The sequence below is a fragment of the Numenius arquata genome, chromosome W (assembly GCF_964106895.1).
Source record: "Numenius arquata chromosome W, bNumArq3.hap1.1, whole genome shotgun sequence".
NCBI lineage: Eukaryota > Metazoa > Chordata > Aves > Charadriiformes > Scolopacidae > Numenius > Numenius arquata.
The window spans coordinates 34,734,188-34,760,257 of record NC_133615.1 but is presented as its reverse complement, the minus strand read 5'-3'; the positions used below and the strand labels follow the sequence as shown (position 1 = coordinate 34,760,257).

At 48.2% G+C, this 26,070-nt stretch overlaps 1 pseudogene; it reads left to right on the top strand.

Annotated features, from left to right (window-relative positions):
• LOC141476598 (neuroendocrine convertase 1-like) overlaps nt 1–19,798 on the top strand; it is a 91,517-nt pseudogene extending 71,719 nt beyond the window's left edge.
• The last annotated feature ends 6,272 nt before the right edge of the window (nt 19,799–26,070 follow it).

Here is a 26,070-nt window from a genome sequence, read left to right as displayed (position 1 = left end):
TCATCCACCCCTTATTCCATACCATTTCATGCCATGCCCAGATCCTACAGTTTCCAATTAAATACTATCAGTTTCCCCTGACATATATATATTTGTACATATATATATCCATGCAGGTATAATGTCCTTAGTCTGTGGGCCATCACTCTAAAATGTCCGTTGAGTTCATTTAATCCATGACTTTGAGCTTCATCTGTTAGAACAGTCTCTCAGGGCATGCAAGATGGTGTGTGTGGGGCTGGACTGTCGCATGCTGTATTTCTGGGGCTTGTGGCTGATGTATCCGGTGCAGCTCATGTCCATGGGTTGAAGATGTCGATCTCAATGAAGTTGCTGGGTGCCAGCTGCTGAGGTCAGTTCTGATCCCTTCGCTGCTGCACTTTACTTGGTTTTCATCAGAGTCCATTTGTCATTAGTTTGGGTGATTCTTACTATAGTACAACCAATAGCAGTTACAGAAATGAGATGTACAGTGGCAGGGTCATTTAGCAATTAACATCATAGTTTCATTCACTGGCTATTCTCGCCCAAAATCAGGTCCCCGTGTGGTACACATCGAACTTCCCCATCCTTCTGCATCACCCACCAAGTGCACCCAGGTCCTTGAGCAAAGGCAATCCCATGGACGGGTTTGCCTTTCCCTGAGGCAGGACTAACCCAGACTGTCTTCCCTAACATATTCTTCATGTGCACTACGGGGACTTTATCTCCCTCCACAGTACGTGGAGGTTTTGATTGGGCAGGGCCAGCTCGGTTGGTAGATCCCACGGTGTTAACTAGCCAGGTAGCCTTTGCCAAATGTGTATCCCAATGTTTTAAAGTTCCACCACCCATTGCTCTCAGTGCAGTTTTTAACAGTCCATTGTACCGTTCTATCTTCCCAGAGGCTGGTGCATGATAAGGGATGTGATAGACCCATTCAATACCATGCTCTTTGGCCCAGGTGTCAATGAGGCTATTTCGGAAATGAGTCCCGTTGTCCGACTCAATTCTCTCTGGGGTGCCATGTCGCCACAGGACTTGTTTTTCAAGGCCCAGGATGGTGTTCCGGGCGGTGGCATGGGGCACAGGATATGTTTCCAGCCATCCAGTGGTTGCTTCCACCATTGTGAGCACATGGCGCTTGCCTTGACGGGTTTGTGGGAGTGTGATATAATCGATCTGCCAGGCCTCCCCATATTTGTATTTCAGCCATCGTCCTCCATACCAAAGAGGCTTTAATCGCTTGGCTTGCTTGATTGCAGCACATGTCTCACATCCCTGGATGATCTGTGCAATAGTGTCCATGGTCATATCCACCCCTCGGTCACGAGCCCATCTATATGTGGCGTCTCTTCCTTGATGGCCTGAGGAGTCATGGGCCCACTGTGCTATGAACAATTCACCCTTATGTTGCCAGTCCAGATCCACCTCAGCCACTTCAATCTTAGCAGCCTGATCCACTTGCTGGTTGTTCTGATGTTCCTCAGTGGCCCGGCTCTTGGGTACATGGGCATCTACGTGACGTACTTTCACAACCAGATTCTCTACCCGAGCAGCAATATCCTGCCACAATTCAGCAGCCCAGATAGGTTTGCCTCTGTGCTGCCAGTTGCTCTGCTTCCACTGCCGTAACCACCCCCACAAGGCATTTGCCACCATCCATGAATCAGTGTAGAGGTAAAGTACTGGCCATTTTTCCTGCTCGGCAATGTCCAAAGCCAGCTGAATTGCTTTCACCTCTGCAAACTGGCTTGATTCACCTTGTCCTTCAGTGGCTTCTGCAACTTGTCTTGTAGGACTCCACACGGCAGCCTTCCACTTTCTATGCTTTCCCACAATCTGGCAGGACCCATCAGTGAACAGGGCATCTCTCTTCTCATTTTCTGGTAGTTCATTATATGGTGGAGCCTCTTCTGCACGCATCACCTCCTCCTCCGGTGACATTCCAAAATCCTTGCCTTCTGGCCAGTTCATAATCACCTCTAGAATTCCTGGGCGACTGGGGTTTCCCATTCGAGTTCGCTGCGTGATCAATGCAATCCACTTACTCCATGTAGCATTCGTTGCATGATGTGTGGCAGGGACCCTTTCTTTGAACATCCAACCCAGCACCGGCAGCCGAGGTGCCAAGAGGAGCTGTGCTTCCGTACCAACCACTTCCGAAGCAGCTCGAACCCCTTCATATGCTGCCAGTATCTCCTTTTCTGTTGGAGTATAGCGGGCTTCAGATCCTCTGTATCCCCAACTCCAAAACCCTAGGGGTCGACTGCGTGTCTCCCCTGGCGCTTTCTGCCAGAGGCTCCAGGTAGGGCTGTTCTCCCCAGCTGCGGTGTAGAGCACGTTTTTAACATCTTGTCCTGCCCAGACTGGCCCCAGAGCTACTGCATGGACTATTTCCTGTTTAATTTGTTCAAAAGCTTGTCGCTGCTCAGGACCCCATTTAAAATCGTTCTTCTTCCGGGTTACTTGATACAGAGGGCTCACAATCAGACTGTAATCTGGGATATGCATCCTCCAAAAGCCCACAATGCCCAGGAAAGCTTGTGCTTCCTTTTTACTAGTTGGTGGAGACATAGCTGCTATTTTATTGATCACATCCTTTGGGATCTGACGGCGTCCATCTTGCCATTTTACTCCTAAAAACTGGATCTCCTGTGCAGGTCCCTTGACCTTACTTCGTCTTATGGCAAAACCAGCTTTCAGAAGGATTTGAATTATTTTATTCCCCTTCTCAAAAACTTCTTCTGCTGTGTTGCCCCATACGATGATGTCGTCAATGTACTGCAGATGTTCCAGAGCTTCACCCTGTTCCAGTGCAGTCTGGATCAGTCCATGGCAAATGGTGGGGCTATGTTTCCACCCCTGGGGCAGCCGGTTCCAGGTGTACTGGACACCTCTCCAAGTGAAAGCAAACTGTGATCTGCACTCTGCTGCCAGAGGGATTGAGAAAAATGCATTAGCGATATCAATTGTGGCATACCACTTGGCTGCCTTGGACTCCAGTTCGTATTGAAGTTCTAACATGTCCGGCACGGCAGCACTCAGCGGTGGAGTGACTTCATTAAGGCCATGATAGTCCACAGTTAGCCTCCACTCTCCATTAGATTTCTGCACCGGCCATATGGGACTGTTAAAGGGCGAGCGAGTCTTGCTGATCACTCCTTGAATCTCTAGTTGACGAATCAGCTTATGGATGGGGATCAGAGAATCTCGGTTAGTTCGATACTGCCGCCGATGAACTGTCGTGGTAGCGATTGGCACTTGTTTTTCTTCGACCCTCAACAACCCCACAACAGAAGGATCCTCCGAGAGACCAGGCAAGGTAGACAACTGTTTAACTTCTTCCGCCTCCAAGGCAGCTATGCCAAAAGCCCACCGGTACCCTTTTGGGTCCTTCAAATACCCTCTCCTGAGATAATCAATGCCAAGGATGCATGGAGCATCTGGACCAGTCACAATGGGATGCTTTTGCCACTCATTCCCAGTTAGGTTCACTTCAGCTTCCAGTACAGTCAACTCTTGGGATCCCCCTGTCACTCCAGAAATACAAATGGGTTCTGTCCCTCTATAGCTTGATGGTATGAGGGTACACTGTGCACCTGTGTCCACTAAAGCTCTATACTCCTGTGGCTCTGATGTGCCAGGCCATCGAATCCACACTGTCCAATAAACTCGGTTGTCCCTTTCACCCACCTGGCTGGAGGCAGGGCCCCTCTAATACTGGTCATAGTATCCGTTACTCACTTCTTGCAGAAATGATTTGGAAGTTCCTCCAAGGGGATCAGAAATAGGCTCAGGCCTTCTATTCTGTCTGGGGAACTGCATATTTGAAACTGGGGTGGCACTTTTCCTGGGGAGATCCACTTTTGTGGTTGTTCTTCCTTGCAATTCCTGTACCCGTGCCCGTAGGATTGAAGTAGGTTGTCCATCCCACTTCCTCATGTCCTCTCCGTGGTCACACAGGCAGAACCACAGGGCGCTTCGTGGTGTGTACCCCCTGTATTCTCTATCTGGAGTGGAGAAATGTCTGCTCCTAACAGCTGAGATACTGGCTCATACAGGTGGGGAGGACATATTCTCTTCAAGTTGCTGGACCTTCCGGGACAGTTTCTCCACAGCTGAGACAAGGGGAGAAGAGAGATTTTCTTCATATTGCCCAAGTCGGGCAGCCACCTCATCTACCGTTGGTCCCTCTTCACCTTTCCATTCCATCACTGCTAATGAGTTGGCATATGATGATGGGGAGCTCTGTACAAACTTCCGCCACATGGACCTTGTGCATTGGATCTCATCAGGATCTGTGGGTAACTGTGCATTGTCCAGGTCATAATAAATCATCTCCCGCATGGCTAATTCTCTCAGGTACTGGATACCTCTTTCCATGGTGGTCCACTTGCTCGGATGACATACAACATCTTCACTGAAGGGGTACCTTTCCCTCACGCCTGACAGGAGTTGCTTCCAGAGGCTGAGGGCTTGTGTCTTTTTCCCAATTGCCTTGTCAAGGCCCCCCTCTCTAGACAGAGATCCCAGCTGCCTGGCTTCCCTACCCTCCAATTCCAAGCTACTGGCTCCGCTATCCCAGCACCGGAGCAGCCAGGTGACAATGTGCTCACCTGGAAGTCGGCTGAAATCTTTTCGCATGTCCCGCAGCTCGCTCAGGGACAGGAATTGAGTGATTATCTCTGGTTCTGCCTCTTCCTCTTGTTCTCGTGATGACCCTGGATCATCATCATCCTTCGCTGAGCGAACTGATTTCTTGGTGCATTTCTTCTTCTGGATAGGGGCAACTGATACGGGCACAGGTTGGTTTTCTGGTTCAGTTGCAGTGCCTGCCACTGGGGTTGGAGTAGCCGCAGTGCCTGCTGCAGGGGTTGGAGTAGCCACAGCGCCTGCTGCAGGGGTTGGAGTAGCCACAGTGTCTGTCGCAGGGGTGGCAGTAGCCACACTGCCTGTCAGCCTGGTTTCCATCTCTTCCTCCTGAGGATGCTGCGCAACATTGAGCAATGCTTGGTAGATACTGGCCAGGGCCCAGCACAATGCAGTGAGTTGCGCCTCTCTGGAATAGCCACAGCATTTTCCTTTCAAGTATTCTATCACTTTATCAGGGTTCTGTAATTGTTCGGTGGTGAAATCCCAGACCATTGGAGGTGAAAAACTCTCTAGATACCTGCCCATGTTCTCCCACATGCCATGCCATCCATGACTCTCCAGCCTTGGGGCAGATCTCGGGGTGGTAGTCTTAAATAGTTGCTTAACCCTAAACAAAAACTGAAAAACATTCAGGAGACCTAGCAATAGGACCAAGCTGGTCTGCGTGTCCCAAGAGTATTCAAAATTCTCAAAAACTGGCATATCCAGCACGAAAGAGAAAAGGGAGGTGAAAGAGCTGGGAAAAGCATCCCCCCCTGCTTCCCCCATAGACTCAGTGTGTTTATTAATAAATTCCCTGAGATATGGGCAGGAAAGCAGTGCCAAATAAACAACCCAACATAACCATCTGAACAGTGATGCTATCATATCATAAGTTGATATCGCACAGGACAGCAAAATTATAATCCTGATCCCTCTCCTAGAGGTGATAAACATCATCATGGGGAGTACATAGAGCATGTAAGAGTTTACATAACACAGCCATGAGAACAAACGAAGCAACATTGTGCCCAGCAACTAATACAGTAAATACCGATAACAAATTCCTTTTAGCACGCTCTGGTCAGATCTGTCATTATCTCAACCCTCCGAGTGCCCCACGTTGGGCGCCAAAAAAGGACTGTCGTGGTTTAGCCTCAGACGGCAACAAAGAACCACGTGTCAGCCGCTCGCTCAGATCGGGCCCCCCCCGCCACCACGGCCGTGAGGGGAGAATTGGAAGAAAAACGGCAAAAACTCGTGGGTTGAGACAAAGGCAATTTAACAGAACAGCAAAGGGAGCAAGAAACAACAACAACAACAATAACACTGACAGGGGAATATACAACCATGATTACAATACCACCACTTGCCGACTGCACCCAGGACGCCCCTGACCCCTCTGCTCCCCTGGGGGATGACTTCCTCTTCCCCCCCCCCCGACTTCCTGTCCCTCCCCTTCCCCGGCCAGCTCCTGCTACCCCCTGGGCATAGCTCACATAGGATGGAATACCTGTGTCCCTGCTAGGTCCTGGGGAGAATTAACCCTATCCCCGCCAGACCCAGGACACCATGCTTGTCCTTTAGTCCAGAAGAATACAAAATGAGGGGAAGATTGTAAACTGGAGTGTGGTGAGTGCTGCGGCTTTAAAATTGATTTAGATCGAGACGGAGAGGGGGCTTCCCAGAGACGGAGAAGCCGAGGGAGAGCGGAGAGACCCGAAATGAGTCGGGAATCTCTCGAGGGAGCCGAGAGGCTGACATGGCTGGGGGCGGGCCGGGCGAGCCGCGGCAAATTTAAAAGCGGCTCCAGCCGCAGCAGGTTCAGAGCGCGTGCTGGGCGCGCGTGAGCGCAAGGGCGAGTACATTAGCGCGCAGGCGCAGAGCGTGTGGGGCTCGTGCACAGGACAAAGAGGGAGAGTCTGAGGGCAAATGGTCCATTCAGGCTCAGGAGAGGAAATGGCAATGAAACGCCCTAAAGCCCCTGTGAAGAAGAATGTGGGAACTCAGACCGAGCTCCCGTGCCAAGACGCGGCCGTACAGGGCCCCGGCTGCACCAAATGCCTGAGCCTGGCTGTGGTACCACAGGGACCCAGAGACACCCATTGTGTGCGATGCGAGCAGATAAACGACCTGCTCAGGCAGGTGGTGGAACTGAGAGAAGAGGTGGAAAGGTTAAGAAGCATTAGAGAATGCGAAAGTGAAATAGACTGGTGGAGCCGTACCCTGAGGCAAAGGCAGCAAGAAGAGGCTCTAATAAAAGTAGATGATCCCCTCCCACCCTGTCACCAGGCAGAGAGAGGGGACTTAATAGAAAGGGGGGAATGGAGGCTAGTCCTTCCTCAGAGAGGCAAGCGGAACCCCCAACAGCCTCCCTCACCTCCCCAGTTACATCTGCATAATAGGTTCAGAGTTCTGGATTTTGGGGACGAGGTAAATGAGAACGAAGAGGACGATCTACCCAGTGAGGCACCCAGGACTAGTCACCCACCCCCATGCCTCAGGACCTCATCAACCAAGAAAAAAAGAAAGGTGATTGTAATAGGTGATTCCCTTCTGAGTGGAACAGAGGGCCCAATCTGTAGACCAGACCCGTCCCACAGGGAAGTCACCTGCCTCCCTGGGGCCAGGATTAAGGATATACAGAGGGAAATTCACTCCCTGGTTCAGCCCTCAGATTATTACCCACTACTGATATTTCAAGTAGGCAACGATGAGGTAGCCACCACAAGCCTAAAGGCAATGAAAAGGGACTTCAGAGTGCTGGGACGACTGGTCAAGGGATCAGGAGCACAAGTGGTGTTCTCTTCTATCCCTCCAGTCACAGGGATGGATGGGGGGATAAATAGGAAGAATCAAAAGATCAACTCATGGCTGAAAGACTGGTGTAAACGGCAGGACATTGGATTCTTTGATCACGGGCAGATCTACAGGTCACCAGGCATGCTGGCAGCAGATGGGGGAAGCCTAACCCAAAGGGGAAAAAGGATATTGGGACAAGAATTAGCAGGGCTCATTGAGAGAGCTTTAAACTAGATTTGAAGGGGGACGGGGTTGGAACCAGGGTTACTAAAGTGGTGCCCGGGAATAGCGTGCCAGTGCTAGTAGGTAAAGGTGCCAGCAAGGCCTTGCAGCCTGTTGCGGCAGTTGATGAGGGAGAGAAGGACACACGTGGCAGTGAAGACATGAGTAGTGATAAGATGGTAACTGCAGAAATGTCTGCACATGAACAGGTGGGAATTAGTGCTTGCCCTCCCAGAAAAATAGTGGGACGATTAGCCCAGCTGAAGTGTATCTACATGAATGCACGCAGCATGGGCAACAAACAGGAGGAGCTGGAGGCCATCGTACAGCAAGAAAACTATGATGTAGTTGCCATCACAGAAACGTGGTGGGAGGACTCGCATAACTGGAGTGCTGTGATTGATGGTTACCAACTTTTCAGAAGGGACAGGCAAGGAAAGAGAGGTGGTGGGGTGGCCCTTTATGTTAAGAGCAGTATTGTATGCCTCGAACTTAGCAATATGCACGATGACAGCGTTGAGTGTCTATGGATAAGAATTAAGGGGAAGACCAATAAGGCAGACATCGTGGTGGGAATTTGTTATAGACCCCCAAACCAGGATATAAAGGCAGATGAAATATTCTATAAGCAGCTGGCAGAGGCCTCACGATCACTCCCCCTTGTACTCATGGGGGACTTCAACTTCCCAGATATCTGCTGGAAATATAACACAGCAGAGAGGCAACAGTCCTGGAGATTCTTGGAGTGCATGGAAGACAACTTCCTAACGCAGCTGGTGAGAGAACCGACTAGGGAAAGTGCCCTACTGGACCTGCTGATAGTTAACTCAGAAGGTCTTGTGGGGGATGTAAACGTTGGAGGTCGTCTTGGACAGAGTGATCATGAAATGATACAATTTTCAATTCTTGCTGAAGCAAGGCGGGGGGCCAGCAAAACTGCCACCTTGGACTTCCGAAGGGCAGACTTTGGCCTCTTCAGGAGCATGGTTGAAAGCGTCCCTTGGGAGACAGTCCTGAAGGGCAAAGGTGCCCAGGAAGGCTGGTCGTACTTCAAGGAGGCACTCTTAAAAGCCCAGGAAAGAGCCATACCCAAGTCCCAAAAATCAAGCAGGAAGGGAAGAAGACCAGCCTGGCTAAATAGAGAGCTTTGGCTGGAGCTCAGGAACAAAAAGAAGGTTTATGATCTTTGGAAAAGGGGCCTGGCAGGCAAGGAGAAATACCAGGAAGCGGTGAAGATATGCAGGGGGAAAATTAGAAGGGCCAAGGCTCAAGCCGAGCTCATCTTGGCCACTACAGTTAAGAATAACAAAAAGGGGTTTTTTTGGTATGTAAACAGTAAAAGGAAGATTAGGGATAATGTGGGCCCACTGAGGAATGAGATGGGCACCCTAGTGGTGGAAGACACGGAGAAAGCAGAGTTGCTGAATGCCTTCTTTTCTTCAGTCTTCACTGCTAAGGCTGTCCCCCATGAATCTCTGGCCTTGGAGGCAAGGGGGAGGGTATGGAGAGAGGAAGTTTTTCCTCCAGTAGAGGAGGACCAGGTTCGGGACCACTTGGCCAAACTGGACATTCATAAGTCCATGGGCCCTGATGGGATGCACCCACGAGTGCTGAGAGAGCTGGCAGATGTCATTGCTGGGCCACTCTCTATCATCTTTGAAAGGTCATGGAGAACAGGAGAGGTGCCTGAAGACTGGAGGAAGGCCAACATCACTCCAGTCTTCAAAAAGGGCAAGAAGGAGGACCCAGGGAACTACAGACCAGTTAGTCTCACCTCCATCCCTGGGAAGGTAATGGAGAGACTCATTCTAGATGTCATCTCCAAACAAGTTGAAGAGCGGGGGGTTATTGGAAGTGGGCAACATGGGTTTACCAAGGGTAAATCATGTTTGACCAATCTGATAGCTTTCTACGATGCTATAACTGGTTGGTTGGATGAGGGGAGGGCAGCAGATGTCATCTACCTTGACTTCAGCAAGGCTTTTGACACTGTCTCCCATAACATCCTCATTGGGAAACTGAGGAAGTGTGGGCTGGATGAAGGGACAGTGAGGTGGATTGAGAACTGGCTGTGTGACAGGACCCAAAGGGTAATGATTAATGGAGCAGGTTCAAGCTGGAGGCCTGTAACCAGTGGTGTCCCCCAGGGGTCAATACTTGGTCCAGTCTTGTTCAACATATTCATCAGTGACCTGGACGAGGGGACAGAGTGTATCCTCAGCAAGTTCGCTGATGATACCAAACTGGGAGGGGTGGCTGACACTCCAGAGGGCTGTGCTGCCATCCAGGGAGACCTGGACAGGCTGGAGAGCTGGGCAAGGAAGAACCTCATGAGGTTCAACAGGGAAAAGTGTAGGGTCCTGCACCTGGGGAAGAAGAATGTCAGGCACCAATACAGGTTAGGTGTGGACCTGCTGGAGTCAAGTTCTGAAGAGAAAGATCTGGGGGTCCTGGTAGACAGCAAAATGACAATGAGCAAGCAGTGTGCTCTTGTGGCCAGGAAGGCCAATGGAATCCTGGGCTGCGTAGGGAAGAGTGTGGCTAGTAGGTCGAGGGAAGTCATTCTCCCCCTCTACTCTGCACTGGTGAGGCCACAACTGGAATATTGTGTCCAGTTCTGGGCTCCCCAGTTCAAGAGAGACAGGGAACTACTGGAAAGAGTCCAGCGAAGGGCAACGAGGATGATTCAAGGATTGGAGCATCTCCCTTATGAAGAAAGGCTGAGAGAGCTGGGACTCTTTAGCCTGGAGAAGAGAAGGCTGAGGGGAGACCTTATCATAGAATCATAGAATCATAGAATCATAGAATGGCTAGAGTTGGAAAGGACCTTAAAGATCATCTAGTTCCAACCCCCCTGCCATGGGCAGGGACACCTCTCACTAGAGCAGGTTGCTTAAAGCCCCATCCAGCCTGGCCTTGAACACTTCCAGGGATGGGGCATCCACAACTTCCCTGGGCAACCTGTTCCAGTGCCTCACCACCCTCACTGTAAAGAATTTCTTCCTTATATCTAATCTAAATCTCTTCTCTTCCAATTTAAAACCATTGCCCCTTGTCCTGTCACCACTCTTCCTGACAAAGAGTCCCTCTTCAGCTCTTCTGTAGGCTCCCTTCAGGTATTGATAGGCTGTTATAAGGTCTCCCCGGAGCCTTCTCTTCTCCAGGCTGAACAACCCCAGCTCTCTCAGTCTGTCTTCATAGGAGAGGTGCTCCATCCCTCTGATCATCCTCGTGGCCCTCCGCTGGACCCGTTCCAACAGGTCCATGTCCTTTCTGTGTTGAGGACTCCAAAGCTGGACACAGTACTCCAGGAGGGGTCTCACGAGCGCAGAGTAGAGGGGCAGAATCACCTCGCGAGACCTGCTGGCCACACTTCTCCTGATGCAGCCCAGGACACGGTTGGCTCTCTGGGCTGCCAGTGCACACTGCCTGCTCATGTTGAGCTTCTCATCCATAAGCACTCCCAAGTCCTTCTCCTCGGGGCTGCTCTCCAGCCATTCTCCACCCAACTTGTATTTGTGCCTGGGGTTGCCACGTCCCAGGTGCAGGACCCTGCACTTGGCTTGGTTGAACTTCATGCAATTTGCACGAGCCCACCTCTCCAGCCTGTCTAGGTCCCTCTGGATGGCATCCCTTCCCTCCAGCATGTCAACTGCGCCACCGAGCTTGGTGTCATCAGCAAACTTGCTGAGGGTGCACTCTATCCCACTGTCCATGTCACCGACAAAGATGTTAAACAGTACTGGTCCCAGTACCGACCCCTGCGGAACACCACTCGTTACTGGCCGCCACCTGGACATTGAGCCATTGATTGTAACCCTTTGGATGCGGCCATCCAGCCAGTTCCCTATCCACCGAGTGGTCCATCCATCGAATCCATGAGTTTCCAATTTTGAGACCAGGATGTCGTGCGGGACAGTGTCAAATGCTTTGCATAAGTCCAGGTAAATGACGTCAGTCGCTCTGCCCTTGTCTACCAAGTCTGTGGCAGTATTGTAAAAGGCCACCAAATTTGTCAGGCACGATTTGCCCTTGGTGAAGCCATGTTGGCTGTTTCCAATCACTTCTTTATTCTCCATGTGCCTTAGCAAGGATTTCAGGAGGATCTGCTCCATGATCTTGCCAGGCACAGAGGTGAGACTGACCGGCCTGTAGTTTCCCGGGTCTTCTTTGTTTCCTTTTTTGAATATTGGAGTTATGTTCCCTTTTTTCCAGTCAGTGGGAACTTCACCAGACTGCCACGATTTCTCAAATATGATGGAGAGGGGCTTAGCAACTTCGTCCGCCAGTTCTCTCAGGACCCGTGGATGGATTTCATCAGGTCCCATGGACTTATGCACCTTCAGGTTCTTTAAGAGGTCTCGAACCTCGTCTTCTTGTACTGTGGGTGCTTCTTCATTCCCAGAGCCCCTGTTCTTGCCCTCCGTGACTTGGGCAGTGTGGTTAGGGCCCTTGCCAGTGAAGACTGAGGCAAAGAAGTCATTCAGTAGCTCAGCCTTGTCCACATCCTGGGTGACCAGGTCTCCCGTTTCCTTCCGGAGGGGACCCACAGCTTCCCTCGTCTTATTTTTATCCCTGATATATCTATAGAAGTTCTTCTTGTTATTTTTCACATCCCTGGCTAGATTTAGTTCTGCCTGGGCTTTCGCTTGCCTGATCAGGTTTCTGGTGACTCGGACAGCTTCTCTGTATTCTTCCCAGTCTACCTTTCCCTGCTTCCACCCTCTATAGGCCTCCTTTTTGGTCCTGAGTTTGTCCAGCAGTTCCTTGTTCATCCACGCCGGCCTACTGGCTATTTTGCCCGATTTCTTCTTTTTTGGGATGCACCTCTCCTGAGCTTGGAGGAGGCAATCCTTAAATAACACCCAGCTTTTTTGGGCCCCTCTCCCTTCCAGTTCTTTTTCCCACGCTACCTTACCAATCAGATCTCTCAGGAGATCAAAGTCTGCTCTTTTGAAGTCCAGGGTAGCCAGCTTGCTGCGCACCCTCCTTGCTGCCTTATGAATCTTGAATTCTATCATCTCATGGTCACTGCAGCCGAGGCTACCCTTGAACTTGACATTCCCGACCAGCCCCTCCTTGTTGGTGAGGACAAGGTCCAGCACTGCTCCTTTCCTCGTTGGTTCCTCTATTATTTGCAGAAGAAAGTTGTCGTCGACACATTCTAAGAACTTCCTGGATTTCCTGTGCTCTGCTGTGTTGTCCTTCCAACAGATGTCGGGGTGGTTGAAGTCCCCCATGAGGACCAGAGCGTGTGAGCGCGATGCTGCCCCTATCTGTTTGTAGAGGGCCACATCCTCGCTGTCACTTTGATCTGGTGGCCTGTAGCAGACTCCTACTGTAACATCACCTGCCCCCGTGCTCCCTTTAATCCTGACCCATAAGCTCTCTGTCTTGTCTTCACCCATCCCCAGGTGAAGCTCCATACAATCCAGCTGGTCCTTGACATAGAGGGCAACACCCCCTCCCCTTCTGCCCAGCCTGTCCTTCCTGAAGAGCTTGTAACCTTCCATTCGAACACTCCAGTCGTAAGAGCCATCCCACCACGTCTCGGTGATGCCGATAATGTCGTAGCCCTGGAGGCGTGCGCACATCTCTAACTCCTCTTGTTTGTTCCCCATGCTGCGTGCATTTGTGTAAAGGCACTTCAGCTGGGTGCCTAAAGGGGCCGACTTATTAGCTGAGATGGCAGGTTGAAGGCTCTCTTTGAGTTTTTTTCTGCTCAACCTACGCTTAACCCCCTCCCCCTTCGATCCTAGTTTAAAGCCCTTTCAACAAGCCCCGCCAACTCACTTGCCAGTATCTTTCTCCCCTTCTGAGACAGGGGTACTCCATCTGTTGCTATCCGACTCGGTGCCATATAAAATTCCCTGAGTTCAGAATACCCAAAATTTCGGTGATGGCACCAGTTTCTGAGCCACTTGTTTATCGCAGTTGCCTTTTTATTTCTTTCAGGATTTCCTCCTGCAACTAAGGGTATTGCTGAAAAAATTACCTGTGCCCCTGATCCCTCAACCAGTTTTCCCAGTGTCTTAAAGTCCTTTATGATTGTTTTTAATTTCCTGGATGTATTATATACATCATCACTGCCTACCTGAAAAACTACAAGGGGGTAATAGTCAGAAGGGTTGACTAGAGCAGGAACTTTGTCCAACACGTCCCTGACCCGTGCCCCAGGGAGGCAGCAGACTTCCCTGCGAAGCGGGTCAGGACGGCATATTGGTCCCTCTGCCCCCTTCAATAGAGAGTCACCCACAACGATGACCCTTCTGCTTTTCCTTCTTGAACTAGTTGTGATGCCAGGTTTGCGGCGACGTGGTCTTTCTGGCACATCCTGCCTAGTTGTACCATCCTCCTCTCCAACAGTCAATTCCTCCTGCAGGATTCCGTACCGGTTCTGCAGGGGTAACTGGGGAGGTGGGAGAGGCAGGGAGGGGATTCGCCTGCTTCGCCGACTAGGGACCTGTTTCCATTCCCCCTCTTCTCTGAGATCCCCTTCTACTGTTGGGCGAGAGATGGGGAGAGGGTCCTCTGGCTTATGTGGGGCCTCAACATGTTCCTTTATTTTCAGGGAGTGGGCCCACCAGTCAATCTCCCTCTCACATTCTCTGATACTCCTCAACCTTTCCACTTCCTCCTTCAGCTCAACCACCAGGCCGAGGAGGTCATTCACCTGTTCACATCTGACACAGGTGTCATCACCACTACCCTCCATGGCAAGGGCCAGGCCTCGGCACTCCCTGCAGCCCGAGGCCTGGACACCCATGTGTTTGCGTGGGGCCTCTGTCTGGGTGCCCACAGCTTTCTTGGCAATAGCCTTTGACCTAGTTCTAGCCATGGCTGGATGTGTGCAAGCAAGAGGCAGTGGAAAGGTCAGTTGGAGCGAGGAATTGAACTTACCTTGCACAACGGCAGAGGCTCAGGACCCAGCTGTACAAGTTGCAGCGGCGTTAGGCACCGACCAGGACACCCACCCAGCAACTGGTTGCTGCTCGGTGGGCAGAAGCTAGCTTCTGCCCTCCCCGGGGCTTCTTATAGGATGGCGGTGTGATGGGCCGTGGGAGGCGCTGGCTCCGCCCAGGCTTAGTCAGCAGCCAGCCCACCAGCTGTCAGCCCCCACCACGCGGAGGAGGCTTTGCCCAGCGACGAAAAAGCCCCAAAAAGAGCTTTTCCTCGGCCTTTTCAGCTACAGATCGCTACTCCCAGCGCAGTCTTACCTGCCCTGGAGCTGGTCTCCGTCGCAATGACCGTTAGGTACGTTAATGGCTCGTTTAAATGTGCCGCGGGAGGCGCTGGCTCCGCCCAGGCTTAGTCAGCAGCCAGCCCACCAGCTGTCAGCCCCCACCACGCGGAGGAGGCTTTGCCCGGCGACAAAAAAGCCCCAAAAAGAGCTTTTCCTCGGCCTTTTCAGCTACAGATCGCTACTCCCAGCGCAGTCTTACCTGCCCTGGAGCTGGTCTCCGTCGCAATGACCTTAATCAATAATATATAATCAATCAATTATAATCAATGCTTATAAGTATCTAAAGGGTGGGTTGAAGGAGGAGGGAGCCAGACTCTTTTCAGTGGTTGCCAGTGAGAGGACAAGGGGCAACGGGCACAAGTTGGAACATAGGAGGTTCCACTCAAATATGAGAAAAAACTTCTTTACGGTGAGGGTGACAGAGCCCTGGAACAGGCTGCCCAGGGAGGTTGTGGAGTCCCCTTCTTTGGAGATTTTCAAGACCCACCTGGATGCAATCCTGAGTAACATGCTCTGACATGCTCTGGGCAATCCTGCTTCAGCAGGGGAGTTGGACTAGATGATCTTTATGGTCCCTTCCAACTCTAAAAATTCAGTGAAAATTGATTTTGCATGGCACTGCTACCCAACCTGAACATATGAAGCAACCACGTATATATACATCCTGAAATGCTGTGTGAAATGACAGAACAGTGGAAAAGATGACAGACATTGTAGAGGTAATGTAACATCAACTTTTTCCTCATTTATTTTTCAATTTTTAAGAAAATGGTATTTTTCCTAGTAAGGAGACATGTACTCATTCTGTATTAATTTCCTCCAGCCCATAACCACTTGTGAGTTGTGTGAATATTGTAATTTTGTCTGTGTCAACACCTGATTTTTCATTAGTCTCTGTTTTTATATGCTAACATCTAAGGGTTTTAGGATGACAAGAGGATAGTGATACTAAAGTTATGAACTCAACATCTAATGTAGTTGAGTGATATAAGGAGGGAGGAATACCCCTCTGACAGACACACTAAATTGGTAGTAATTCCAGTGAGTACAAGTGTCAGATCCCAAAGGAGCATGACCTGCTGGAGTGCTTCCAGAGAGTTTGGAATGAAGTTTGTAACAAATGCCAACACAAGAGTCAGAGACTCAGTGATTCGGGGGGGTTGATTGATTAATTGGATCTGTTGCTTCCAGCTTCTTTTTCACCACTGCTTCATCTTTGATGTAGAGTGCTTTATGGAAAACATATACATTTTAGGCTTTTGGGATTGGCAGTGGGTTTCTGGATGTACATGATGGTAATATTGTACATTTTCACAATATTCGGTTATCTGAATGTCTTAAAAAAAAATTATTAATCGCATCACATCTGTTCCTCTCCCTGTTAAGTAATTAGGCTGTCCATAAAATACAGAGGGATGTCCCATCCTCAACCAGTTTAGGAAGGAGAAGATTATGGTCTTCATATACATTAAAAGTATGTGTCCAGAAGTCTGGCAACCACATGCACAAGGATAAGACTGAATTAAACTGGATTCAGGAGGTACTGTAGAAGTTTGGTGGACATAGTAAAACAGCTCAAGATAAAATTAGTATTCAGTTAGAAAGATGATCCCAGTGTAAATGAGAAAGCTATGTGGCCACATACTAATGTATAAACATGAGAGGCATAAAATACAGTGTTGAGATGAGATCATGTCTCTCTCAGACTTCTCTGTAAATCTGTATTTGGAATTAATGTTCTGAGATATATGTCATGACCACTATGTTGTGTCAGGTAAGAACATCCTGCATTAGGAGAATATGCTGATCTCTACTGAGGAACGCTTCCTGTTCTGGCTGTCTTTCAGCACCCTATAGCATAAGAAAAGGAAAGGCCTGTGTTTGTAGGCCAGAAGCAGGCAGTGGAATGTTTGGCATACAACTCCAAGACACCATACAGCAATTGTGTAGAATTTGGGGTCTTATGTGGGCTGCTCTAACTTACACGTATGCCCAGACAAGACCAATAACTTTTTACATGAAACTCCCCCTTTTCTCACTGTTATGCTGAGAGGATATCATGTACACTGAGCTGAGATGAACAAGTCTGAGCTTTCCAAAGTTTTAACTTCTGTAGCTTGAGGATATATGAATCATTTTTATATTTAGATTTAGTTTCCTTCTCAGGTCTCAAATAACACTGCTCAATTAATGAAACTCTTTTATAAAATGCTGTCTTGATAGTTAAAGCATTTTTCTGCTTTAAATCAGATGCATTTCCATAGTAGAAATACTTTTAATAAATGCGTGTAGAAAATACATTTCTAAAGATTTCTAAAATAGTGTAAAAAAATCCAAGACTACATTCAAATAATATTAATTGACTTTCACACTAAACAATGAATTTTCTCTCAAATCACCTTGATATTTACATGTTGTATTGTGTTTGAACTTTCCAGCTTTAGCCTTTTTGAACACAGTTTCTGATCAGACATTCTATTCTATTCTAGTCTAGTCTAGTCTAGTCTAGTCTAGTCTATATCCTATTCTGTTTTTGAGCTGACATCTCAGTGGTTACTTTCTTGGCTAACTCATTTGTTAAGCAGGTTGTGTAATTTCTTTTTTTTCCATTTACCTTCCTCCTGGCTAAGCTCAGCGCATGAGTCAGTAAGCCTGGCTTAATCATCCTCATCATAAATTCTGAGTCTATTTTATTGCTGATAAAGTTCTTGCTGACCAGCTCCTACAGCTAAAATATCCAGAATTGGAAAAAAGTGGGACTTCACCTTTAGATTGTAGGTATTCTTAAAATTAACTCCTATGCTACAGCACCTTTCCAAAGAAGCAGCCAAAAGCAGCAGCAGACTGTTTTATAAATATATAAAGGATGTGGCCTTTTAAAAATACATATTTTATATATCAAACTGTGAAGACAGAGTAGAATTCAGTTATCATACACCAAGACTGTTGGAACATTTGCCTTTTTCCTAAGGAAATGACATTGCCTTGTAGCTCACCTTTTATAGTATACACTTTTCTGCCTCTGCAATTCATTATCCACTACTTGATCTCCTAAATAATCTAATGCTGATGTCCTTAGGAAATTAATTTTTAATCGTTCTTTTGATGAACATGTGCTTTGTGGTATGTGAAAATATATGTACTATTTTTCTAGTCCAGTTGCATATTTTACCTATTGAGCTGTACATTTCAGTGGCTGTGAATTCCTATGTGTTAAGATGGAAAACCAATTTAAACAGTCATTTGCCTAACAAGATATGTGTGGCAAGATGCTCCAGACCTCGGGTATGGCATGGGACAATGGAAAGTGTTTACATAACGTACTTGCACTGCTTGCACAGCTGCATGGACCAACTCACACAAAAAAAACTGTGATCAACCGTATGTAACTGTGAATCATCAACCTTTCTGAGACACATTCAGCTTTGTATGTAAAGGACATGTCTACATCAACCTGTCAATCATTCAGAGAAGGCGCAATCCCATAAATAAGGGCACCCCAATGCTAACTCAGGGTAACTCTTGTTGGCTGGTCCAGGGGTGCTTCCCAGCGAAGGAGATGTCCTTATGTTATGATGGAAAACATGAGAAGTCAACAATTTCCCCGACTGTTGCTCTTCAGTGGGTAAGATTATTCATTAACATTGTTGTACCTTGCCTGTGCAGAAAGTGAGCTTTCCCCTTTTCCCTTTCACTCATGCTTAGATTGCTTGCATTCTGCTCAGTCTTAATTATATTGATTCTCAACTTATATTATTATATAAGAACCCTTGTCGTGTGTGACATTATGATTATTTGTCGTCCTACATATCCTATGAGTACAAATTTTGATTTATAGCTTGCCCTTTGCTCTGGAGAGACCTTATTGCAACCTTTAAACATATAAAGGGGGCTTATAAGAAAGATGGAGGCAGACTTTTTACCAGGGCCTGGAGAAATAGGACAAGGGGCAATGGTTTTAACTGAAAGAGGGTAGATTTAGGCTGGACATAAGGAAGAAATTCTTTACAATGAGAGTGGTGAGACACTGGAGCAGGTTGCCCAGAGAAGTTGTGGATGCCTGTATTGGGCCTGGCTGGGATGGAGTTAACTTTCCCCATAGCAGCCTCATAGTGCTGTGCTTTTTATTTGTAGCTAGAAAGCTGTTGATAACACAGCAATGTTTTATCTAATGCTGTGCAGTGCTCCCACAGCATCAAGACTGTCTCTCCAAACCACCCCTCTCCATCCCCAAAGTTCAGTAGGCTGGGGGGTGGGCAAGAAGTTGGGAGGGGATACAGCCGGGACAGCTGCCCCAAGCTGACCAAAGATATATTTCATACCATATGATGTTGTGCTCAGCAATAAAAGCTGGGGGTGGGGGGCATTCATTATTAAGGTGTTTGTCTTCTGAAGCAACTGCTACATGTACTGAGGCCCTATTTCCCAGGAAGTGGCTGGACATTGCCTGCTGATGGGAAGTAGAGAATAATTTTTTTGTTTGTTTCCTTTGCTTCTGCATGTGGCCTTTGCTTGTCTTCATTAAACTGCCTTTATCTCGACCCACAAGGTTTTTTTCATCTTATTTTCTCCAGGGGGGGGAGTGATAATGTGGCTTGGTGGGCACCTGGTTCCTTGAGAAGCTCACTCTTCATCAGTTCAGATAGTTCCCGCTACATTATTTCCGACAACATACAAATCACATCACAGAGTATTTTCCCCCAAGGTTAAATCTCCTTGAGGCACACACCATATCTCCCCATCCTTCCACATTACCCACCAAGTTTACCTGGGTCCTTGAGCAAATGGGCTTGCCTTTTCCCAAGGGAGGAGCAACCCACACAGCCTTCCCCAGCCACTTCCCTATGTGCACTACAGGGACCTTATCTCCTCCCACAGTATGTAGGGGCTTTGTTTGGGCAGGACCAGGATGGTTAGCAGATTCTCTGGTGTTAACCAGCCAAGTGGCCTCTGCTAAATTTATATCCCAGTGCTTTCATGACCCATTGCCATAATCAAGGCCTAAGATGGTGGTTTAGGCAATGGCATGGTTTATAGTGTATGTTTCTAGCCAACTGGTAGTTGCTTCCACCATGGTGAGTATGTAGCACTTGCCTTGGCGTGGCAGTGGTCCAATATAGTCAGTTTGCCAGTCCTCACTGTATTGAAAATCCAGCCACCGCCCTCTGTTCCAGGAAGACTTTACTTGCATGGCTCGCTTAATTGTGGCATGTATTTCACATTCATGAGTGACCTGCATGATGGCCTCCATGGTCAGGTCTACCCCTTGATCACAGGCCCATCTGTATGTTGCATCTCTCCTTAGATGTCCCGATGTTTTGTGGGCCCATCGAGCAACAAATACCTCACCTTTATGCTCCCAGTCCAGGTCCACCTGAGCCACTTCAATTCCAGCAGCCTGGTCTACCTGTTCATTGTTTTGATGTTCTTCAGTGGTGCAGCTTTTAAGCATGTGAGCATCTACATGACATACCTTTAGAGTGATGTTTTCTACCTGGGCAGCAATATCTTGCTGCAATGCAGCAGCCCAGATGGGTTTAACTCTGCACTGCCAATTGGTATTCTTTCACTGCTGTATCCACCCCCACAGGGCATTTGCCACTATCCAGGAGTCAGTATAGAGTACTGTCTAGGTACTATCTAGAATAGATCGACCTTGTGTTTCTCCTGGTGTTTTCTGCCAGAGGATCCAGGTGAGGCCACACTCCCCAGCTGCAGCATAGAGCACATTTTGCAGAGCTGGTCCTGTACAGAAGGGCTACGACACAAGCTATCTCCTGTTTAATCTGCTCAAAGGCTTGCACCAATGTCTACCAAAGCCTTATACTTCTGCGGGTCCAATGTGCCAGACCATCAAATCCACACAGTCCAGTATCTCTTTCCTCCTCCTGGCCAAAGTCAGAGACCCTGTGTTCCAAGTGTGAGTATTCACTATCTGACCCTTGCAGTGCCAGACCTGAGGTCCCTTCACCAGAATCAAGGGAGGCAACCTCAGTCCTTCTTCTTTGTCTGGAGATTGCTGATAGCCTTCTTGTGTCTCTACAGCTACTAAGGTGATAGCCTTCTTGGGTGGTCCCTTCATAGCAGCCATCAGTTTGCATCACTTTGCATACACGGGCTTCCAGCTTAAAGGTGCACTCACCATCCCACTTCCTCTTGTCCTCCCCCGGTCATGCAGGAAGAACCAGAGAATGCCACGTGGCTCCCTTTCCCTCTGACCGGTGCAGGAAGGAAAATGGCTCCATGGGATGCTCCTGACAGCCAAGGTGCTGGCCTGCGGGGACGAGGAGGGACAAAGATTTTCTTCAAAAGTTTGGAGCCAGGAAGAGGCTCTCTCCACAATTGGGGCATCCGTATCTGGGCAATATATTGTTGCCAAGCTGTTAGAATACAATGCTGGGGCATTTTGGACCACTTCCTTCCACATGGCTCATATACACAGGATGTCATCCAGATCTTTGAAAACCTCATTGTTGTCTAGGTCACCATAGATGACTTCTAGCACTGCTAGTTCTCTCGGGTACTAGATGCCTTCATCAGCAGTAGTCCACTTTCCTGGGTAGTTTGCAAGATCTTCCTTGAAGTAATATCTTGCCCTCACATTTGAGAGGAGCTGTCTTCAGAGGTTGCAAATTGCTGCCTCTTTTCCAATTCCTCTGTCAATTCTCCAGTTTCTAGCAAGGGATCCCAGTTGTTGGGCTACCTTACCTTCCAATTTCTGACTGTTGGCCGCATTATGCCAGCATCAGAGGAGTCAGGCAGAAACCCGCTCAACCTGGCTGACAGCTGTAATCTTTCTGAATGTCTCGAAGTTCTGATAAGGTCAGGCACCAGGTAGTTCAAAGAATCATAGAATTGCCTAGGTTGGAAGGGACCTTTCAGATCATCTAGTCCAACCATCAACCTAACACTGACAAAAACCATCATTAAACCATATTGCCAAGCTCTATGTCTACCTGTCTTTTAAATACCTCCAGGGATGGTGACTTAACCACTTCCCTGGGCAGCCTGTTCCAATGCTTAATAACCCTTTCAGTGTAAAAATTTTTCCTAATATCCAGTCTAAACCTCTCCTGGCGCAACTTGAGGCCATTTCCTCTTGTCCTATCGCTTGTTACTTGGGAGAAGAGAACAACCCCCCCCTCTCTACACTCTCCTTTCAGGTAGTTGTAGAGAGCAAGAAGGTCTCCCCCAGCCTCCTTTTATCTAGGCTAAACAATCCCAGCTCCCTCAGATGCTCCTCATAAGGCTTCTTCTCTAGACCCCTCACCAGCTTCGTTGCCCTTCTCTGGACATGCTCCAGCACCTCAATGTCTTTCTTGTAGTAAGGGGCCCAAAACTGGACACAGTACTCGAGGTGGGGCCTCACCAGTGCTGAGTACAGGGGGACAATCACTTCCTTAGTCCTACTCACCACACTGTTCCTCATACAGGCCAGGATGCTGTTGGCCTTCTTGGCCACCTGGGCACACTGCTGGCTCTGCAATGCCTTTCTACCCTCAAGCAGGTCGACACTCCCACCCAACTTGGTGTCATCTGCAATCTTACTGAGAGTGCACTCGATCTCCTTGTCCAGATCATTGATAAAGATATTAAAGAGAACTGGCCCCAATACTGAGCCCTGGGGAACACCACTTGTGACTGGCTGCCAACTGGATTTAACTCTATTCACCACCACTGAGGGCCTGGCCCTCAGCTATATTTTTACCCAGAGAAGAGTACTCCCATCCAAGCCATGGGCAGCCAGCTTCTCCAGGAGAATGCTGTGTGAGACTGTATCAAAGACTGTATTCCAACTCTTCAAGGAGTTAGTAAATAGGACCCCATGGGAAACTGCCCTTAGGGACAAGGGAGCAGAACAAAGCTGGCAGATCTTTAAGGATGCTCTCCATAGAGCACAAAAGATCTCAATCCCAACATGTAGGAAATTGGGTAAGGAAGGCAAGAAACCACCATGGTTGAGCCGGGACCTGCTGGTCAAACTAAGGGGTAAGATGGGGCTACACAGGAAATGGAAGAAGGGACAGGCAACCTGGGAAGAGTATAGGGATGTTGCCCGGCTGTGTAGGAATGAGGTCAGGGAGGCCAAGGCACAGCTAGAATTGGACTTGGCAAGGGACATAAAGAAAAACAAGAAAGGCTTCTACAGGTACATTAACCAGAAAAGGAAGGTTAAAGAAAATGTACCCCCCCTAATGAGCAGCAATGGGGAACTTGTATCAATGGAGGAAGAGAAGGCGGAAGTTCTCAATAATTTTTTTGCCTCAGTCTTCACTGGCAACCCCTCTCCTCCTAGCTCTTGTGTTGATGGCCCACAAGTTGAGGATCCAGGTGACAAAGTCCATCCCACTATAACTGAAGGCATGGTACGTGATCACCTAAGGAATCTAAAGATATACAAGTCCATGGGACCTGATGAAATCCATCCCAGAGTCCTGAAGGAACTGGCTGATGAAGTTGCAAAACCACTTTCCATGATATTCGAAAAGTCATGGCAGTCAGGTGAAGTCCCTGCAGACTGGAAGAAAGGAAACATCACACCCATTTTTAAAAAGGGAAGAAAGGAGGACCCTGGGAACTACCGACCTGTCAGCCTCACCTCTGTGCCTGGGAAGATCATGGAACAGATCCTTCTGGATGCCATGCTTGGGCACATGGAGGACAGGGGGATGATTCAGGACAGCCAACATGGCTTTACTAGGGGCAGGTCCTGCCTGACTAACCTAGTGGCCTTCTATGATAAAGTGACTAGGTCAGTAGACAAGGGGCGACCTATGGATGTAATCTATCTGGACTTCTGTAAGGCCTTTGACACAGTTCCTCACAACATTCTACTTGCCAAATTGGGGGGATACGGATTTGATGGGTGGACGGTTCGGTGGATAAGGAATTGGCTGAATGGTCGCACCCAGAGGGTGGTACTCAATGGCTTTAAGTCCAGATGGAGAGCAGTGACTAGTGGTGTCCCTCAAGGGTCCGTTCTGGGACCAGTACTGTTTAACATTTTTATCAAAGACATAGACAGAGGGATTGAGAGCACCATCAGCAAGTTTGCAGATGACACCAAGCTGTGTGGTGTTGTCGATACACCGCAGGGACGGGATGTCATTCAGAGGGACCTGGACAGGCTGGAGAGGTGGGCCCAGATGAACCTCATGAGGTTCAACAAAAGCAAGTGCAGGATTCTGCACCTGGGAAGAAACAATCCTCAGTATAAATACAGACTGGGGGATGAGGTATTAGAAAGCAGCCCTGAGGAAAGGGACTTGGGGGTGCTGATGGACGAGAAGCTGGACATGAGCAGGCAATGTGCTCTCGCAGCCCAAAAGGCCAATCACATCCTGGGCTGCATCAAAAGAAGTGTTGCCAGCAGATCCAGAGAGGTGATTCTGCCACTTTACTCTGCTCTGGTGAGACCTCACCTGGAGTACTGTGTGCAGGTCTGGAGCCCTCAATATAGAAAGGACATGGACCTGATGGAGCGGGTCCAGAGGAGGGCCACCAAAATGATCAGGGGGCTGGAGCACCTCTCCTATGAGGACAGACTGAGGGAGCTGGGGTTGTTTAGCTTGGAGAAAAGGAGGCTCCGGGGAGACCTCATAGTGGCCTTCCAGTACCTGAGGGGGGCCTACAGGAAGGCTGGGGAGGGTCTGTTTACAAAGGCCTGCAGTGACAGGACGAGGGGCAATGGTTTTAAGCTGGAGAAGGGGAGATTTAGATTGGATATTAGGAAAAAATTCTTTACCATGAGGGTGGTGGAACACTGGAACAGGTTGCCCAGGGAGGTGGTTGAGGCCCCTTCCCTTGAGATACTCAAGGTGAAGCTCAACGAGGCCCTGGGCAACCTGGTCTAGTTGGGGGTGTCCCTGCTGACTGCGGGGAGGTCGGACTAGATGACCTTTGGAGGTCCCTTCCGGCCTGGACCAATCTATGAATCTATGAATCTATAATATCGAACTGAAGTAGAAAAGGTTGCTTGTTCAGCCAGCATTCTTTCCCTGGATCAAAAGTTAGCTTATGTTTAATTCTGTGGGCTGTTGTAAGATGATGGCTACTGCATTAGCCTACACAATTATTGTGTTACAATATCTGACAGTGTTTTGTTATGTACTTTCATACATAACTTTTTGTATAGAACATTAAATTTAATTCTGGAAAAGTGACATTGCAGACAACTGTTAGGATTCATAACTGTATTGGACTTTATGTAACCCATCGCATTTTACATGTACTTGCTGGATAAGCAGATAGAACCATTAATAATTTCAAACTTGGCTTACTTTTAAAACTTTCTAGCTTTAAGTCAGAAGGTTTGTGAAAAAACAAAGTTGTAGTAAGCCATTTCTGGCCCTGCTGGGCTTAAGGTTTTATGTGCTTTTGGTTACTGTACAATATGAGATATTTTGTAAGCCTCCTAATGGTGAAAAATAAGCATAGTCATTTTTCACATCTGTACCCTATTTTTTCATCTAGGAACGCCAACTTTCTTTGTGCTGATGCGTATGACGGTATTATTTCTGCTTGAGATATTGAGAAATAATACCTTCTGCTCTGTTCTTGGATTTTTCTAATGTCAGGTGCTGCTCAAAAGTAACACTGAACATTGGCACAATATTACCTGCTGTCAGGCTCTACTGAATGTGAGTTGTCTTTCCTCATGTAAATGATCCTTGTGGGCTGCTGTAGTTTGGGCTGGGCTGGCCATTAAAACAAATGAAAGATGCCCTCTTTAAATTCTCTCCCAAGGGAGAGAAGAATGAGAGAGAGAGACTTATGGATTGAAAAAGAAACTAAACTACTTTAATGAAATATTATTAACACAGTAATAAGAAAAGATAATAATATTAATAAGAAAATAATGAAAATAGATACAATATATAAAAAAATCATATTGAGCTCCCAGGATGATGATCCCCAGCAGGCACTGGGGAAGTCCCAGACTGGACTCAGCAACAGATAGGAACTAGATTCCAGACCTGGATTCAGGAATGCACAGATCGGGATCAAAGGCAAACGAACAGACAGAGTCCTCCTCGGACACCAGCCATTGAAGAAAAAGGCTGACCCCTTTGATCCCTCAGCTTTTATACTGATGTCATGGTTTTGGCCGGATTGACCAATCAGAATGACAGATGGCCCCCCCCTCCCCCCCTCTAAAAAAGAGAGGAGATAAAGAGATAAAGAGATTT